Source organism: Malania oleifera, chromosome 1 (genome assembly GCF_029873635.1).
Source record: "Malania oleifera isolate guangnan ecotype guangnan chromosome 1, ASM2987363v1, whole genome shotgun sequence".
NCBI lineage: Eukaryota > Viridiplantae > Streptophyta > Magnoliopsida > Santalales > Ximeniaceae > Malania > Malania oleifera.
Window position 1 is genome coordinate 145,076,112 of NC_080417.1, and position 21,192 is coordinate 145,097,303.

The 21,192-nt window shown below is 38.0% G+C and overlaps 2 protein-coding genes across 5 annotated transcripts in view; one reads left to right on the forward strand and one right to left on the reverse strand.

Annotated features, from left to right (window-relative positions):
- Positions 1 to 6,202, forward strand: part of LOC131145199 (uncharacterized) — a 34,413-nt gene extending 28,211 nt beyond the window's left edge. The window contains exon 2 of one of the 3 annotated variants that reach the window (XR_009134020.1): positions 5,693 to 6,202. The gene's annotated coding sequence lies outside the window, so the exon portion shown is untranslated. Of the gene's footprint in view, positions 1 to 1,483 lie in introns of all 3 variants that reach the window. The other 2 variants (XR_009134021.1, XR_009134019.1) reach the window with 2 other exon arrangements.
- LOC131145174 (uncharacterized) overlaps positions 1 to 21,192 on the reverse strand; it is a 79,475-nt gene that overhangs the window by 55,319 nt on the left and 2,964 nt on the right. The window lies entirely within an intron of this gene.

A 21,192-nucleotide genomic window follows, 5' to 3' on the forward strand; every position in this document is an offset into this window, starting at 1 on the left:
ATTTTGCTTACATGGTATCAGAGTTAGGGTTTCTAAACCTTAGCTAACTATGGCAGACGACGCCGTCAACAGCAGAGGGTCGAGTTCCTCAGAAACTCTCGACGGCAACCCTGACATCATCTCAACCGTGAGTTTGCAGGGGCTAGACAACACGGCCTTTCCACTCTCGGTGGAGAAATTGAACGGAAAAAATTTCCATGAATGGGCTCAGTCCATTAAACTAGTGATTGAAGGAAAATGGAGGTTATTATACCTTACCGGCGAACGGAAGAAGCCCGCTACAACCGACATCGCAACTTTGCAACAATGGAAAGCCGAGAATTCCATGGGGACAGCGTGGCTCATAACTTCGATGAAGCCCTCAATCGGCAAGATATACTTGTTCCTTCCAACGGGGAAGGATGTCTAGGACGTAGTTCATGAGACATACTCTAATTGCAAAAGTTACTCCCAAATCTTTGAGATTAAGACCCGACTGTGGCAACTGCAGCAAGGAGAAAGGGAGGTCACCGAGTACTTCATGGAGATGACCACCCTCTGGTAAGAGCTTGACCTCAGCATCGATGAAGAGTGGGAGTGCTCCGGCGACAGCATACGGTACAAGCGACGCCTCGAGAATGAGAGGGTGTTCAAGTTTTTTGACAAGTCTCAATCGCGACCTGGATGATGTACGAGGGAGGATCCTTGGCCAGCATCCCCTACCTTTGACTCGGGAGGTCTTCGCAGAGGTGCGGCGTGAGGAGAGTCGCCGCAAGGTGATGTTGAAGACGCACAACGCACCTAAAATTTCAGCCCTAACCCGAAAAGACATGGGGCCTGAAGTTTCGGCCCTAATGTTAAAACATCATGCAGGCTCGGGCTCCGATTTTGGACAAAGGTCATATAAAGGAAAAATTTGGTGCGAACATTGTCGAAAGTCAGGACATTCAAAAGACACCTGCTAGGAGATTCATGGAAAACTGCAGATTGGAAGCTGAGACAATATCAAAAAAATCGTGGGTATCAAGCTACTGCTAATTGTTCAACTGAAAAACCACAAGGTGAAAAAACCAATAATATTTCAAGTAGTGCGTTCAGCCCTGAGCAGTTGGATTAACTGTATAAAATGATTTCCTCGATTCAAACATCGGGTCAATCTTCCACTGGTTTTCTGGCTCACCGAGGTAATTATTTGTCAGCCTTAAATACTATATCCTGTTACAAATCACCATGGATAATTGACTCGGGTGCATCTGATCATATGACTAGTTCTTATCAATTGTTTTCATCTTATTCATCATATGCTGGAAATCTGAGAGTCAAAATTGCAGATGGTTCTCTCTCACCAGTCGCCTGTAAACGAAGTATTCGCATATCTGACTCTTTAACTTTAAAATGTGTCCTCCATGTTCCCAAGTTATCTTGCAATTTGTTATCTATTAGCCAGTTAACAAAAGACTCCAATTGCTTTGCTAAATTTGTTTCATCTCATTGTGTTTTTCAGGATCTATCATCGAGGAAGACGATTGGCACTGCTAAGGCGTATGAAGGATTCTACTACTTTGAGGAGGCATGCTTGAGTAAACAATATAATACTATAATTTGTGATTCTATATCTATCTCTAGAAAGAATGAACTTTTGTTATGGCATTCTAGGATGTGTCACCCAAATCTTCAATATTTAGAACGTTTCAGCTTCCTCATCATTCATCTCTCTGGTTTTAATTTTTTTTCCTCTGCAATCTTTCTGCTTTCATGAAATTGTGTCAGATTGCATTCATGAAATGGTATCAGGGATAGCAGATTGCAAATTGTAAAATCTTGTGTTTCTTCTTTCTTGAAGAAAACACATTCAGCTTTTCAATTCTCTTTCTTTCTCGTGTTTCTTTTTCCATGCCTTCCTTTACTTCATCCTCTGAAAATGATTCATCTAATCCTTATTTTATGCATCATGGTGAAAACCTTGGTTCACTTCTAGTTTCTTAGCAATTGATTGGATATGATGATTATCCCAGTTGGAGGCGTGCCATAATATTGGCTTTATCAGCCAAAAACAAATATGGTTTTATAAATGGTACGATATCCAAGCCTAAGGATGAAGATCCTTTGTCTGCAGCTTGATCAAAATGTAATGCAATGATTCTTTCATGGCTCTTGCATGATGTTTCCAGAGAAATTGCGTCAAGTGTTCTTTACCATGCGATTATGTGCTGCAATTTCTTATGGGGTTAAATGATACATATTCACAAATTCATGGACAAATATTGTTAAGTGATCCACTGCCTTCAATCAGCAAGGTGTATGCACTAATTGTTCAGGAAGAGCGTCAACGAGCTGTTGCAGGGCATGTGCCTTCCATTGAATCTGCAGCAATGTTGAGTAAGACTTATTCTTCAAATGCACATCAGCAAAGATATCAGAAAAATAACAAGCAGAAGGGGCCATGTTCTCATTGTGGTCATGAGAATCACACAGCTGACAAATGTTATAAACTACATGGTTACCCTCCCGAGTAGATATACTACTTCTGCTCATCAAGTCATTGCTGATAAAGATTTAGTTAGTGCAGTAAATTCTTATCCTTTTACTCCAGAGCAATGTGAGCAGCTTCTAAGTCTCCTCAAGGCTCCTAACTCTTCATCTTCGTCATCTACCTTTGCTGTAAATAACAACACCACATATTCCATGTCAGGTATTAGGTCCTTGCCTAGTATCTTTTCTGTTTTTCAGTCTGATAAAATCAGCCCTTGGATCATTGATATGGGGGCCACTGATCACATCATACATTTGGCATCTATGTTTTATACTTACTCTCGTATTACATCTAAAGTTCAACTTCCAAACGGACAAAAGGTTGAGTCCACTCATATTGGTACTGTTAAGCTTTCTAATGATTTATGCTTAACTGATGTGTTGTGTGTCCCTGCATTTAATTTCAATCTTCTTTTAATTAGCAAATTGACTTCCAACTCACACTTATGGCTGTATTTTACTCCTTCACACTGTTATATACAAGACCTTGTGAGCAAGAAGATAATTGGAGTGGGCAAAGCAACTAAAGGACTTTATTACTTGCTGTTACCTGGATCTAAGGACCTTCCGGAATCAAAATCTGCTATAGCTACTTCTTTTTTCATATTCAGTTCATTGTATGAATTTTGATTTGTCTGAAAAAGATCTTTGGCATTGTCGCTTGGGACACCCTTCTGGTTCAAAACTATCTTTGTTACATAATGACATTCCAAGCATAAATAAAGGTAGTCTTCATATCTGTCACATATGCCCATTAGCAAAACAACACAAGTTATCATTCAAACCAAGTTCAATCCATACAACAAAACCTTTTTAAATGATACACTGTGATATTTGGGGTCCTTTTTCCACGTGTAATGGATGGTTCTCGATATTTTTTTACTATTATAGATGATTACACTCGAAGTACATGGTCATTCCTTATGGCACAAAAATCTCAGACACGGTCCATTCTACAGTATTTTGTTCAATTAATTTCCACTCAATTTGAAACCACAATCAAAGTATTAAGATCAGATAATGGTTCTAAATTTAATATGAAAGAGTTTTTCCAATCAAAAGGAATTATTCATCATTTGAGTTGTGTGGAAACGCCTCAGCAAAATGCTGTCGTTGAACGAAAACACCAGCACCTATTAAATGTAGCTCGAGCCTCAATGTTTCAAGCTTCCTACCCTTAAAATTTTGGGGGGATTGTATCCTTACAGCCATATATTTGATTAATAGAACACCATCTTCAGTTTTAAAAGGCAAGTCACCATATGAGATGTTATTTGGAAAGCCACCCTTATATGATCAATTACATATTCTTGGCTGTTTTTGTTATGCCTCAACACTTAGTCAAAACAGATCAAAGTTTGATCCTCGAGCAAAGGCATGTATTTTTATTGGCTATCCTCATGGCATTAAGGGTTACAACTTATATGACTTGCATTCAAAGACAATTTTTGTATCTCGTAATGTGGTTTTTCATGAAACCATCTTTCCCCTTGTTTCCAATAAACAGGCTCACACAGACACACCTCTTACTCCAATAATCCCAAATCCTATGCCTGAGTACGAATGTCATGATAACATCTTTAATGGTCAAAACTCGCAGAATCATCCACAAGCACAATCAAGTCCTTTTCCTACAGATTCTATTACTCCATCTTCAATTTTCCTACCATATATACAATTCCTATTTCAGTTTCTACAGAGCCAGATACACATCACAATGAGTCACCCTCAGTAGACAACACCCTTTCCGATCCTACAGACCACTCACTACCACCTGTCAACATTCCTTTCATTCCACGAAGGTCTACTAGACATAGGAAACATGCCAGTTATTTAAAGGACTTTCATTGTAATGCTGCAGACCACTTCAAGGATGAATCTTGCTCATCAGGTACACTGTATCCCTTTTCTTCAGTTCTATCTTATCATCGTTTGTCTTCATCTCACAAATGTTTTACACTAGCATTATCCATGCATCACCAGCCTCGTAGTTTTCAAGAAGCTTCTAAAGTCGCACATTGATGTGATGCCATGAATGTTGAAATTAGGGCACTTAAGGAAAATAAAACCTGGACTCTCACTAATCTACCGACAGAAAAGACTCCCGTAGGATGCAAGTGGGTTATAAAGTGAAACATAAGGCTGATGGAAGCATTGAGCGATATAAGGCTAGTCTGGTTGCAAAGGGTTTTAGTGTTTTACGCAATGTGAGGGGATTGACTATCAAGAGACTTTTTCACCTATTGTGAAGATGAGCACAGTGAGATCAATATTAGCTCTGGCAGCTATTCATAACTGGTATTTACATCAACTAGATGTAAATAATGCCTTTTTACATGGGGACCTTGAAGAAGAAGTATACATGACCATTCCTCCAGGTTATCATACTTCATCATAATCACAAGTTTTGCGTTTAAATAATTCTCTTTATGGTTTAAAACAGGCCTCGAGAAAACGGTTCTCCAAGCTCTCCAATACTCTGATTTCTGATGGATTTATTCAGTCTGAAGCAGATAAATCTATGTTCATCAAGAAGACTAGAACTTTTTTATTGCTCTATTGGTTTACGTGGATGATATCGTGCTTGTTTCTAATGCTGCATCACCAATTCCAGAATTTACATCATTCTTAAATACTAAGTTCAAATTAAAGGGCTTAGGTCCTCTAAAATATTTTCTTGGCTTGGAAATCTCTCAAGCAAAACAAGGTATTTCAGTGTGCCAACGAAAATATGCACTTGATTTGTTAGAAGTTGCTGGAATGTTAGCAGCTAAGCCAGCAAACTTTCCAATGGATCCCCATTTAAAACTCTCTCAGTATGAAGGTGATTTATTGACTGATGTTACACATTATAGGAGATTAATTGGTCGATTACTTTATCTCACAGTTACAAGGCCTGATATCTCTTACTCAGTACAAGTTGTCAGCCAATTCTTGAATGAACCAAGAAAACCACATCTTGATGCTGCTATAAGTGTTTCGAGATACATTAAAGGTGCATCATCACAAGGATTGTTCTACTCCAATTCTTCTTTAACACATCTGAAATTTTTTTCAGACTCTGATTGGGCAGGTTGTGTTGACACTAGACGTTTAGTAACAGGGATTTGTGTTTTCATTGGTGATTCTCTTGTGGCTTGGAAATCTAAGAAACAGACCGTCATTTCTCATTCCTCTGCAGAATCAGAATGCAGCGCTATGGGATACAGCAGGTTCAGAAATCGTTTGGATGCTTTAACTATTCCGTGAACTTGACATTCCTCATCCACATTGCTGCTAACCTAGTATATCATGAGCGAACAAAACATATCGAGGTGGATTGTCATTTTATTCGGCAACTTATTCAACAAGGTGTCATCAAAAGTATGCTTGTCAAAACAGAATGTCAACTGGCTGGTATCTTTACAAAGGCACTGGGTTCTCAAGCTTTCAGCAGTATTTTGTCCAAGATGGGTATTCATAATATTCATACTCCATCTTGAGGGGGCATGTAAAAATATAAGTATTCTTTTCTGTTATCTGCTGCTGCTGCTACTCCAACTTTTTTTCTGTTGTTTCTTTTGTTCAGTTATTTAGTTGTTTAGTTATTCAATTGATCTGTTATTCAGTTGTATGTGTATATATATATCCCTATGAGTACAACAGGCTAAATAAGAAAAAGAGAAGCATTCTCGCAGCTCTCTGTTTTCAACTTCCTCTTCATTCATCTCTCTGGTTTTCACTTTTTTTCTCTGCAATCTTTCTGCTTTCATGAAATTGTGTCAGATTGCATTTGTAAAAGAGATCGTAATCCAGCACAAGTATGGGATATAGCTTGGATTCATGACATACTAGTGATGATTGTTCTCCTCATGGTTTAGTATTAAAGAAGGATAATTTTGATTGAAAAAAAAAAAATAGTGGAAGCAACACATCAGTTTAGGTATTCTTGATCAAATAGATGGGACTCCATTTTTTAACCTTAGAGGAATTACTACTCCTATAATCAGTTGGTGGGTTCGATCTACTCCATCAGATTGGTTTAGCCAGGAAAGAAAAAACACATTGGCAGCTTACAGCGGCTACCTTTCAGATGTGTATTTGCAAGGTTTTGCATAACTAGATTGGACTAAATGGTATTGGACCGGACTAATTTTTCCTTTTTTTTTTGGAATGGCAAAAGAAGATTTAATTAGTAGGAAAAGAATTTACAGAAAGGCGAATTTAAGACATCCCCTGAGAAAACTCTGGATCACCAGAAGAAATAAACTGAAAACAACAAAGAAAAAATAAACATCAAGCCAGCGAATTCCTCCAAAAAGAAAAGGATTTGAAAACAACATTGATTTAATGCAAATAAATTTTATTGCTATGAACATATTGTATTGTGCTTTAGCCACTAATGAATTTATTAGGATCATGAGTTGTCAAAGTGCTAAGGAGATATGGGAAGAACTAGAAAATACATGTGAAGGAACCGATGAGAAAAAGGCTACCACGTGGGATGATTCGGACTCAAGTGATCAAGAAGCAGCAAATTGTTGCTTGATAGCATTAGAAGATGAAGAGGTACACGTATCTCCTTCTACCTCATTTAATGATTCATGTAATGATTCTTGTGATTAGGGGTGAGCATAATTCAAGGAAAACTGAATTAACCGACTGAAATTGGTCGGTTCGGTTTGGTTAAAAAATTTGGTTTGGTCGGTTCGGTTATGTTTTCCAATATTTCGGTTAATCGGGTTTCAATTCGGTTAATGGAGAATATTAATTTGGTTAACCAATTAACCGATTTATGAATTAATTAAATTTTAAATATAAATTAGTAAATTAAAATCTGATTTCACTCATTCCCTCTCATACTCTCAGTCTCACACTCTCACAGTCTCACTGCTCTCAGTCTCACAGAAGTCAGAACTCGTAAGTCGTAAGTCCCTCACTGCCTTTCTCTCGCTCACCTGAGCTCCTCTGCACCACCAGGCACCATCTTCACGCGATGCCTTCATCTGTGTCCATCGCCATCGTTGTCGCCGTCGTCAGCCATCATCACTAACAGTGCAACACAGTCACTGCTCTCTAAAGTCGGAAGCCCTCATTGAGTCACTGCCTCTCTCTCGCTCACCTGAGCTCACTGCTCCGCACCACGGCACCACCATCTTCACGTGATGCCATCACCTACACCCATTGCCATCGCCGTCGCCACTGGCCAGCCATCGTCACCAGCACACAAGCTCCCTCTCATTCTTTTTTTCTTCTCTCGTGCACAGACCAACTCACCGAGAACCACCCCTGACTCCTCATCGTCATCGGCGTCAAGCTCACCCGAGCTCAATCGTCTCCCCCGACTCCTTCCTGACTTCCCCCTTCCCTTGTTCTGGATTCACCTTCCCGATTCCCCCTTCCCTCATTTCTCGGTTAAATTAGGTTAACCGAATTACCCGAAAATAAATTCGGTCGGGTTCAATTCGGTAAGGCCCAATGGTTCGGTCAGTTCGGTTAACACTATTCTTTAACCAAAATTTTTGGTTAATTCAGTTAATTAACCGAATTGGGCCGAACCGACCGTTTGCTCACCCCTACTTGTGAGGAATTCTATGATAAATCTTGTGATGAATAATGTGATGAATCTAATAATGAAAGCATGTCATCTTATGAGGAACTACAAAAGGAGTTATTTAAGGCTCACAAGATTCTAATAAAGATATCAAAAAGGAACATAATTTTGAAAAATGAAAATAAAAGTTGGACAAAACAACTAGAAGATTTAAAAGAATTTCATGCTACCTTAGAAAAAGAAAAGGATTTGAAAATCACTAACTTAGAGGGAAAGGTGGAAGATTATTCTAGAATAATTTGCAAATTTACAAGTGAAAAAGATAACTTCAATAAATCCTTAGGAATTAAAAGAAATAGATTTTTTAAAAGGATTCAGGTTTATCTTATAAATCCCATGATCATAACAATTTTTATGCCTCATCAAGTAAAAATAAGGTTAATAAGCCAAATCTTTCACATACATTCAAAACTTGCTCATATTGTGAAAGAAAAGGCCAAATTTGGTACACTTGCCCTTTCAGAGACGCTAAAGGCAAAGAAAGGAAGATGGTATGGGTAGTCAAGAAAACAAACTCCTTAGGACCCAAGGAAGAATTGGTACCAAAAGGAATTGCATAATTTTTAGAATAGTTCTTCCTTAGATCTTAGGATTAGTTATTAAGAACTAAGTAGATTTAACCATACCTAAATGAAAAAGGGATAGTGATGATTAAATGATTGGACAATGGATAGTGCTCAAAATGTCAAACCCCAGTATACACATTTACTATACTGAGGACTTTAAAGAATTAAGCCAATATGAAAAATTCAAATGATAAATCGAATATGATCTTTTAATTGTATATATCACTATTGTTTGGTAATATAAAAGTATTGGCTATAGCTCAAGGGATAAGATAGCTTGCTAGCTTAGGACTAGAAATAAATGAAAAATCATCTGCTTTAATGGGACATTTCTCTCCACATAAATTTATATCATTCCTCCAAAATGTCTAAAGTAAAGGTTAAGGGCTTAACTAGCCTACTTAAGGATTACAAGAAGAATTTTTTTGGGAACCTTATATTTCTGAGATGAATAACATAGGTCATCTACTCTTGAATAAAATCTCAGAAGCATGCTCTAGAAAATCCACTTCCGATGGACAAAGGTGTCTTCCCTAGTTAGACAATTCTAAATGCTTAAATTACTAAATATCTGAAGCATAGCATATATTGTCCATGGTACAGAATTGAGTTTTAGGAGAGTCAATCATAACAACATTAATAATGTGTACCATCCAGCTCTAAACTCATCTTGGAACCTTAATGCTTTATCAAAATTCAAGACATTCAAAAATGGAATTTTGTCATCACTTATAACTCTTGTCAAATTCTACTAGTGAAAACCTTCCCAAACCTGATTATAGGCACGGAATTATCATGATCAATTCTTAATCTACTAGACATCCTACCATGATTAGAGGCATCTACTAAGGGATTCAAGTTTTTCATTAAATCAAATTAAAATATTCCGTCTGTGCTTAAAATGTAAAAATTCCCTAATTATAGTTAATGCAAAAGCTTTCTCTTCCATAGGAAAACTTTACTAAACAACAATCATATTCGGTGAAGAATTATCTATTCATAGTCTCGTATCCTTGCTCAAAGTTGTGAACATATTTTAGGATATCCTTCCATTAGTGGTAAAGGAGGAGAAAAAATTTCCTCTCACCAAGAGCATTGTTCAAGAAAGGTATGTATACTCTTAAATGCTTATTGCCAAAATAGTTAGGACATACTTATCATGCTTAATCCGCTAGCATGAAAATATTATGTTTATTTCGAATATGTCCACTTATAATTACTTTGGAATTACGAAATAAGTTGAAAAAAAGCTCTCGGGGCTATACTCGATCTAATGAGCATCCCCTGCCAAAGAATACATAACTCATCAGTTAGGATGCTAATAGGTGACCTTAGTTGGACCCTAGACACTCTATATTTCATTGAAAAATATTTTTAAAATGTGAAAAAATTATTTCAAAGTGTTAAAATTATTTTATAAATGTGTAAAAATTATTTCAACATGTTAAAATCATTTTTGGAATGAAAACCCCTAAAACAAGATTTCCAAATCCCCGTTGTTTTTCTACCGCTGCATTGATGAGCGATTTTCTCAATCAATCACATCTCATCTTCAAAAATAGTCAGCACGAAAGTTGTGGGAAATTTTCTTAGCTTTCTTTTGATACCAAGATCGTCATATTTGGAGTTCTCTAGCAAACTTTATTCCCCAAATACTGAAGAGTGTTTGCGGGTAAAATTGCACAGATATCTAGGTGACCAGATTAGTTGCCCAAAAATTTGGGCTACCAGATCCTCAATCCAAGTGACCAGAAATCGCGGTAACAACGCCGTAACGGCCATAAAACGGATAGTTTTCAAATTGTTGTATTTGTACGTGTGGCTCTTATACTTAGGACTCATAAACAAAGGAAGAAGAAAAGCATATGAAGTAAATGGTGTTGCACAGTAGGGACTCGTCGACGAGTGGCCGTACTAGTCGATGAGTGATCTTCTATGTCTTGTCGACGAGTGCCCTGTTCTCTTCGATGAGTGGTCGCTGGGCTGCAAGGATATTTTCAAATTTTGAATGTGAACGTTGCATAGTAGTTAAAAGCGGGCCTCAGGTGCAAGGCGCAGTGAAGCGAAGAGGCTTGCGCCTCAAACCAGGTGAGGCGAGGCGACCTGTAAGAGGCGACGCTAGGCGAGACGAGACGCAGTGGGGCGACAGGCGCAGTGAGTCGCGCCTTGTAAGTTTTTAGTCATTTAAATTAGAGAAAGAGCCACAGCCAGACTCGTAGCCCTCACTCGACTCAAACGAACATAGCCCTAGCCCCTCTCGGCCCTTCGAAGTCCTTCGTGAGTTCGTTTTGCACATTCGAACCAACAGGAGCCTTCGCGATCCTTCGAACTAGCAACGTGAGCTCGTCTGCGAGCCTTTGAACCAGCCGGAAGCCTTCGCTACTTCGTCTTCGAGCTTCGAACCAGGATCGTGAGTTCGTCTTCGACATTTTGAAAAAGCACGACCCTTCACGACTTCGTTTCCAACCAGCAGGAGCCCTCGCGAGTTCTTCTTCTTCTTCTTCTTCTTCTTCCTACTGCCTTCTGCTTCTCTTCTTCTTCTTCTTCCTGCTGCCTGCTTGCTGCATGCTGCGTGCTGCGTGCTGCTAACTGCTGCTTGCTGCCTGCTGCCTACTGCTTCTCTTTTTCTTCTTCTTTATATGTAAGCTTATAAATAAAATATTTTATTTAATTAATCTAAGCTTATAAATTATAACTAATACATAATATTTATTTTTTTTACTGAAATTTACCTACTATTTTTAAATTTAATATTTATTTTTTTTTTACTGAAATTTACCTACTATTTTTAAATTTGTAATATTTAGTTTAATTAATGTAAGTTTATAAATTATAACTAATACATAATATTTATTCTTTTTATTGAAATTTGGCTACTCTTTTTCCTCTTCTTCTTTATATGTAATTACTAATTAAATATTTAGTTTAATTAATGCAAGTTTATAAATTATAACTAATACATAATATTCATTTTTACTGAAATTTAGCCACTATTTTTTAATTTGTAATATTTAGTTTAATTAATGTGAGTTTATAAATTATAATTAATACATAATATTTATTTATTTTTATTGAAATTTAGCTACTATTTTTTGATTTGTACTCTTTTCTTTTGATGTTGAACTATGTTGAATTGTTGATGCTTTTGGGCTAAATTTTCAATTTTGTAATTGAATTTTTTGGCATTTTAAATTCTAATATTACTATATATTCATATGTTCATATATCAATTACCCCAAATAGACATTTTACACCATTTTAATAATTGTGCGCCTCACCTTCATGAGGCATGCGCCTTCGCCTCATGCCTCGCGCCTCTAACTACTATGGAACGTTGTGACGGTTGGGGATTCGGAGGGAAGCCTCTAAGGGGTTGTTATATATGTTCTTCTAGGCATATTTTGACAAGTAAGAGTGGAGAGAGGGTGAGAGAAGGAGAAAAGATCATTATATACCATTGTAGTGTGTATCTTTGATTTTCATAGTGAAACTCTTGCCGATTGCTCCCGTGGATGTAGGCTTTGCCAAACCACATAATTCCTGGTATCATTGTTTTTATTATTGCTTTCTTTATATTGTTGTGGTTGTGGATGTATTATGCATTCACCATTTAGATTGTTGTAAGTGTATGTTTGATCCTTAACAACAATATTGTTATTCCGCGGTGCATTGTTTGAAGAGGCGTTCTTTCACAACACAAAATAATTATTTATTTTCAAACCCCAACGACCATAAAATGGCTAGTAGACCATCTTTCCTATAAATACAATATTTCTATTTTGTTTTAGAAAGAGAAGAAAAGGGATATACATCTATTACACACATCCAAAGTTTTTGAGCCTTATTTGAAAAATCTTTTCAAGCACTTTAATTCCTTATTTATCTTTCAAGTGCTCACCTTCTAGATTCTCCTTTGAGCTTCATTCACATTCATTTGGGAGTGTATTAGATTGGTATTTCAAAGTATACTCATCAGCTCTATGGAGGAGCATCCATTGTACAACATTTGTTTCTTCATTCTAAATCAACGGTTCGGGTGTGAATCGTGCCAAGCAAGGGTATATTGCTTGAAGAGACATCTCCGCCTAGTAATGTAAAGGCATCTCCACCTGGTAAGGAGGGACTGTAAAAGCATCTCCGCCTGTGTGAAGGAGGGATTGTAAAGGCGTCTCCGCCGAGTGAAGGAGAGAGGTGGCTCCGCCTGTTAAAGGAGTGGATAGTGAAATCCTCAAGTGGTTTTCTTGAGGCAAGGGCATAAGCAGGTATAGTCGAACTTTATAAAATCCCGGTGTCGTTTTCTCTTTCACTATACTCTTTAATTTTCGCACTTTTACGATTATATATTGAGATTCTTTTACATATTAAGAACACAAGCTTTAAACTGAGTTGATATTTGTTTAAATATTTGATTAAATTATTTAAAGACCCAATTCAACCCCGCTCTTGGGACTACACCATTTCTAACAGCATCCAGCTCAGCTTTTTCCCAAAAAAATATTCGTGCATTGCGTTCCAACCATTACCTCCACAACACTGTTAAAATACCACATTTCCATAATGCTGACCTAGTTTTCCTCTTTCTAGAACTAGTGAAAAAAAAAAATAGCTAACAAGTCTTGGACTGAAATAGGAGACACCCAGCTCTCACCTAAAACTCCAAATAACTTGCTCCAAATCCTCCAAGAAAATTTGCAATGCGAAAGAAGAAAAGAGGTTGTCTCAGAGTCCTCATATAATAGCAAACAAACATCTGGAGAAAGAGCATTCAAAGGTCACTTGATTTGCGAGAAGACATTAGTATGGATTCTATTATGCACAACCAACCAAAAAAAAGCCTTAATTTTTCAGGTTTCTTGGCCTTTCAAAATCATAGAATAGAGAGGAAATAAAAAAATTGGACCGGGTCAAGAATTCAAAGAATGATTTACAAGAATACAACCCTGAATGATCCATTTACCAAAGATGAGCATTACTCCCCGAAGACAAATTAGAATTATTCAATAAGGACAAAAAGGATAACAACTCCATCAACACCTTGTCATTAAGAGATCTCCTAAAGTGGAGACTCCGAGAAACCAAAGGACTACTCAAAGCGTCAGCAAAAGAAAGAGATGACACTATTTTGCCCGAAGCTCAAACGAAGAGATGAGGGAAAGATGTGGATAGTACAACATTCCCCAACCAAAGGTCCTTCCAAAAAAAAATATGAAAGTCCCACCTCAAGCTTAGTATGATGGGTGAATAGAGGACTAATCTAAGAAATAGACCTCCACGGACTCTCCAAGTAGCATATTAAATTAACATTGATATCCAAACCATTCTTGCTCAACCCAAACTTACTTCTAAGAACACTATGCTAATGGGAAGAATCTTCTAAGAGAAAACATCATAACTATTTAGCTAAAAAAGCATTGTTTTTAGACACCAATTTTCCAAGACCCAGCCCTCCCCTCCTTTTAGACCTACAAACCTCTTCACAACGCACTAAATGGTCCCAATGAACCCCCTGATGCAGGGGCAACATCAAGGTTCTGCAGCCATGGAGAAATTAGAAGAGAGGAAGGGAAAGAGAGGAGAGATGAGATGCCTAGGGAAAACTAACGTTCAATTCTAATTCAAATTCATCAATAACTAGCTACATCATGGCTTTCACACACTATTTATAAGAAAGTCTCTAAACACATGAAATTACACACATACCCCTAAAACTACATTATGTTGCAAACATACCCCTAGAATACACAATTTCTACAAACAAGCCACCAACATAAATAATCCTAATACAAGCAAACTACACACACATACTTAAACAATTGACTAACTAAGCACATTTGAGTTTCAGTCCTAATAAACCATTCACCCTATTCTTTGACATAGGCCTCCTAATTGGGTCAAAATGATCCATCCAAATAGCCGCTTGTAAGTGGAAGCCTTGAATTACATTGAAATTAATTTTTTCATATGTACATCCCAATCTTATATAATACAATCACCTATTCTAAACAAGGAAGCAATCCCCTTATCGAATAATATCAAATCCCCCACATTTACCCATTTTCCTAATTTGTTTATTATTTACAATGATACACTTGATTTTAACACTCCCCCTCAAGTTGGATCATAAATATTAATCATCTCCAACTTGCTAATGAGATCATCAAAGTTCTGTCGTCCCAACCCTTTAGTGAAGATATCTGGAGTTTATTTCTTGGTAGGTACATAAGTCATACAGATAATTCTTTCTTCAATTTTCTCTTTGATAAAGTATTTGTCCAAATCCACATGCTTAGTCCTATCATGTTGAACTGGAATGAGAGAGATGCTGATAGCTGCCTTATTGTCACAATAAAATTTAATAGGAAATTTCACCGGGACCTGTAATTCTTCAAAGAGTTTTCGTAACCACAGTCCTTCACATATCCCTTGAGCAACTGCCCTGAATTCAACTTCAGCACTACTACGAGCCACTACATTCTGTTTTTTGCTTCTCCAAGTTACCTGATTTTCCTATCGAATGTGCAATAACCTGTGGTGGACCTTCTCTCTTCCACTGATCTTGCTCAATCTGCATCTGTAAAGATCTCTACTTCCTTGCTTTCACATTTCTTGAAGAAGAATCCTCTTCCCGGGGATCCCTTGAGATATCGAAGGATCTTGTACACGGCATCTAAGTGGGCTTCTTTTGGTGAATGCATGTGTTGGCTTACTACATTGACTGCAAATGCAATATCTGGTCTACTATGTGATAGGTAGATTAGCTTGCCAACCAATCTCTGATACCTTTCCTTTTCAACTGGTACTCCACAGTCTTCAACCCTCTTTACTGCTTCAATCGGGGTTTCGCTAGGTTTGCATCCAAGCATGTCAATTTCAATTAGGAGATCAGTAAAATACTTTCGTTGAGAAATCGGGGTTACACACTCTGTTTTCTTCACCTTTCCCACTGAATCTTATTGTCATGTATACTTCTTCTTCTAACTCGTCATTTAAAAATGCATTCTTAATATCAAGTTGTTGTAGTGGCCAATCTAGGTTAGCTACCAAGGACAAAAGGACCCGAATTGTATTTAAGTTTGCCACTGATGCAAATGTCTCCATATAGTCAATGTCGTAAGTCTGTGTAAATCCTTTTGCAATAAGTCTGGCTTTATATCTTTCAACTGTCTCATCAGATTTATATTTCATTGTGAAGACCCATTTACAACCCACTGGCTTCTTCCCTCTCGGCAAATTTATCAACTCCCAAGTTCCATTTTTTTCTAGGACCCGCATTTCCTCCATGACTGCCTCTCTCCATTTAGGTATTTCTAGAGCTTCCTGAATGTTCTTTGGAATTCTCATCCTGTCAAGGTTAGAGACAAAAGCACGATATCCTATAGAAAAGCTTTCATAAGACATGTATTTAGACCAGGGGTATTGAGTACATGACTTGGTTTGTTTTCTGATTACAATAGGTAAATTGATATCATCAGGTACAGGATTATCAGAAGAAAGCTCAATTACCAGATCAAGATTGGACGTGGACTCATGGTTATTCGGAGCCATCACTGGTTCCAACGCTCTTGGTGCCTCAGGTATGAGATTCTCTCTGTTCTTTGTGTTTGGCTTTCTTAAGTAAACAAGTATGTTTGCGTTGTTTTGCTTTCCTGTATCTCCCTCTGAGGTTAAGTGTTTTGTTGTGTTTGGTAGGTCAGGAAGTGATGCAATGGAAGGCTCGATAGATGGATCAGGGAATGAAGCAATGGGAGGCTCAATAGGTGGTACAGGTTCAAATGATGCAGATTCAGTAGTAAAGAAGTCAAAGAACCGATCTTCACTCCATTTCTCCCCCTAAAGAGAGGGCTTTGGGAAATAAGGAGTGGTTTCAAAGAAAGTAACATCAAGACTAACAAACAGCCTTTTTGAGACAAGATCGTAGCATTTGTAGCTTTTCTAAGTATGGGAATAACCAAGGAAGAGACATTTAACGGCACAGGGATCCAATTTATACCAGTGGTGTGCATGAACATGAACAAAAGCAGTACAACCAAAGATTTTCAGCGAGAGACTAGAGGGGAGTCGAGAGGTAGGAAAGTGTTCTTGGAATTTTTGAAGAGAGGTGGCAAAGGAAAGTACTCGACTCGGCATTCGATTAATGAGATGTGTAGCTGTTAAGATGGCATCTCCCCAAAAGTAGTTTTTCATGTTGGTAGTGAACATTAATACCCAGACTACTTCAAGTATATGTCTATTTTTTCGTTCAACAATCCCATTTTGTTGAGGGGTATCCACACAAGAACTCTGATGAACAATCTCATTTTCTTGAAGATAAGTTCCCAAAATAGTATTAAAATATTCCGTACCATTATCAGTACGTAAAATTTGAAAATGAGTCTGGAATTGTGTATGAATCATGGAACGAAAAATGATGAAAATGGAGCGGACTTCAGTTTTGTCTTTCAACAAGTAAACCCAACAAAGACGAGTATGATCATCAATAAAAGTAACGAACCATTTTGTATTGGTGCGATTGAGGGAACATGAGGGACCCCACAAATCACTGTGAATCATAGTAAATGGGCGAGATGGTTTGTATATGGATGATGGAAAAGAAGTGCAGCGCTGTTTTGCAAGCTCGCACACTTCACATTGAAACTCAGAAGACATTTTATTTGAACAAATAGAAGGAAACAAACGTTTCAAATATTGGAAATTGGGATGACCGATCCTTGAATGCCATAACAAAAGTTCACTATCTCTAGAAATAGATGCAAAATCACAAATTGCAGTATTACATAGTTCACTCAAGCTTGCCTCCTCAAAGTAGTATAGTCCCTCATATGCCTTAGCAGTGCCAATCGTCTTCCTCGATGATAGGTCCTAAAAAACACAATGAGATGAAACAAATTTAGCAGAACAATTTGAGTCTTTTGTTAACTGGATGATGGATAACAGGTTACAAGATAACTTGGGAACATGTAGGATAGATTTTAAAGTTACAGAGTCAGATATCTGAATACTTCCTTTACCGGCAACTGGTGAGAGAGTGTCATTTGCAATTTTTACACTCAAATTCCCAAAATATGGTAAGTAGGATGAAAACAATTGATAAGAACTGGTCATATGATCAGATGCACCCAAGTCAATTATCCATGGAGATTTGTAACAGGATATAGTATTTAAGGCTGCCAAATAATTACCTCGGTCAGCCAGGGAACCAGAGCAAGACTGACTCGATGTTTGAATTGACGAAATCATTATATATAGCTGATCTAACTGCTCAGGACTGAATGCACTACTTGGGGAGGTATTATTGGTTTTTTCTCCTTGTAATTTTTTAGTTGACCCATCAGTGCTAGCCTGGTACCCACAATTTTTTTGGTATTGTCCCGGCTTCCAATCTGCTAGTTTTGCATGAATCTCCCAGCAGGTATCTTTTGAATGACCTGTTTTGCGGCAATGTTCACACCATAATTTACCTTTTTGTAGTCATTGACTGGATCCCCGTGGCCCTTTTGATACAAGGGTCGAGACATCAGGCCCATTAGTGTTCCCATTTGAATTTGGGGCAGATATGGATAGGTCCAGCCCGATCTAGTCACCTTGGGGCCTCAGCATCACACACCTCCTACTCTCCTCCCTCCTAACTTCTACAAAGACCTCTCGGGTTGAAGGAAGAGGTCGCCGGCCAAGGATGTATCCCCTCACGTCGTCCAGATCTCGGTTGAGGCCGGCAAGAAACTCGAAGACCCTTTTGTTTTCAAGCCTCCTTCGGTATCGTGTGCTGTTGTCAGAGCACTCCCACTCCTCGTCGATGCTCAGATCGAGCTCCTGCTAGAGATGGGTCATCTCCATGAAATACTCCGTGACTTCCCTATCACCTTGCCTCATTTGCCACAACCGAGATTTGAAGTCAAAGATTTGTGAATAGCTCTCAACATCAGAGTAGGTTTCGCGAACGGCATCCCAAACATCCTTCGTCGTGGGTAAGAACAAGTATATTTTACCAATCGCTAGCTTCATCGAGTTAATGAGCCAAGCCGTGACCATGGAGTTTTTGGATCTCCATGTTTGCCAGGCAACAGCATCAGTAGGGTCGGGTTTCCTCCTTTCTCCAGTAAGGTAACCTAGTTTCCCTTTTCCTTCAATCACCAACTTTATGGATTGAGCCCATTCTCAAAAGTTTTTCCCGTTCAATTTCTCCACTGAGAGTGGAAAGGTTGTATTGTCTAGCCCATTCAAACCCCCAACGGACGTAACCTCGGAATCCTTGTCGGATTTTCCAGATGAGGTTGCCCCTTTGCTGGTGCTGCTGGCCATTGTTAGCTAAGGTTAAGAAACCCTAGCTCTAATACCATGTAAGCGGAAGCCTTGAATTACATCGAAATTAATTTTTTCATATGTACATCCCAATCTTATATAATACAATCACCTATTCTAAACAAGGAAACTTACCGAATAATATCAAATCCCTCATATTTACCCACTTTCCTAATTTGTTTATTATTTACAATGATACTTGGGATTTTAACACCGCTTCTTGTCCTACATCACCCCCACACCAGATCACAAGAAATCTCTCATAATTCTCTCAACTTTGCTAGGTTTCCCCAATGGAATTCTAAAAACAGAAAGAAATACAAATGGACACTGAACAAGCAATCCTAAATAAGAGTAATTCTACCCCCAAGGGAAAAGAGAGCCCCCTTCAAACTATATAATCGCTTCATCATCCTTTCCACAACTAGATTCCAAAAATTCCTAAATCTAAGATTCCCCCCCAAAGAGACCGTAAGTGAAAGGCCAATCCTTTAAACCGCAACCACAGCAGAAGCCCACTCACTAGCGCACTAAATAGACACATTAATAGCTAATAAACCACTCTTCCCTAACTTAATATGAGAAACCACCACTTCCTCTCTCCTCAGTGCTAGCCCTCTCACCAACACTCTCACAGCCCTACCCACCATCCTACCTAAAACATCAACTACCAGGACACACAAAAAGGGTGACAAAGGGTCTCCATGTATGATACCCCTGAAGGCACTAACCAGGAACCCTAGGTTCAGCATTTACAATTATCAAAAACCACATATTAGACATACAACCCCTAATCTAGTGACGTCAATTGTCACCAAAATAGAATCCATTATTAAACTCCCCCCCCCCCCTCCTTCTCTGGGGGGCAACACATTTTGAGCACTAGAAATGGTCTTATCAAACATTGCACCAAACCTAGTAGCTAATACTTTAGTGATAATCTTATGAACACTAGAGACAAGACTAATAGGTTTGAAATCCCCTACCTTAATAAATCTAGATTTCTTAGGCACCAAACTAATAAAATAGGAATTAATGCTCTTTCTCAAGATCCCATTCCCATAAAATATGATAAAACTTTGAACAAATCACCCTTAATAGCATCTCAACAGTCTTGGAAACGAGCTGCATTAAAGTTGTCTGGACCCGAGGCCTTATCCCTTCTCATCCCAAAAACTAGCCCCCCCTCCCTAGCTTCCTCCAGATTGAAAGGTCTCTCTAATCAACTTATCTTGGATATGGGATTCCACTCTAACCCCTCAATAATCAGTCTACATTCTCCTCATAATACGAGTTATGATAGAAATTAGTAGCTGCAAAGGCAATCTGGCCAGGTCAATGATAACTTTACTACCCCCTGCATCGCTCCCTAATCAAATCCCTACTCATTTTCCCATTAGCCATCCTGTGAAAGAAAAAAGAGTTACAATAGCCTTCTTTGAATGAAAAATCATGACACTATCACCTACATTGAAATATTAACCCAAAGATGCACATAGCAGCAAGTTCATAATCTATATTATTCATTGCAAGTTTGCACCTATATTATTCATGGCAAGTTTGCATCCAACCTTATAATGAAAATCATGGATGTTGTTAATGCTTAATATACATTGTTGGCCCACAACCTGATAGCTTAATCTTTTAGGTAAAGTGGTAACCTAACATTGAATTAGAGCCGGTAACCAAGAGGTTTTGGGTTCTATTCTCCTTACTCGCATTTATTGTGTGGTGCTTAAAAAATTATTTATTCCTTATCATGAGTGTTATTTATTGTGTGTTTCTCTCTCCAGATGCATTCGGGCTGCACGTGAGAGGGAATGTTAATGCTTGATATACATTGTTGACCAATAACCCAATAGCTTAAGCTTTTAGGTAAAGTGATCATCTAACAGATGTGTTGTGCAAAAGACTGAATTCAGAAATGCAGGCATTAGGCAATTAAAGTACAAATTTGAAGTGAGGAAATGATACTTGTAGACCTATATTTGTTGAATTACTATAGAAAAAAAACTCAATGATAGGTAATACCAAGTCCCAAGTGGCCCATTTTCTCCTACAACAAACCTAAGGAAATCATTCAAACTATGATTTACAACCTCATTTTGATCATCAATATAGGAGAGGGTGAAAGGCGAAAGAAACGTCAAATTATTGCCATACAAATTCTAAAATTGTCTTCAAAAAGTAACTCATGAACTTTACATCTCTATTTAGCACTAT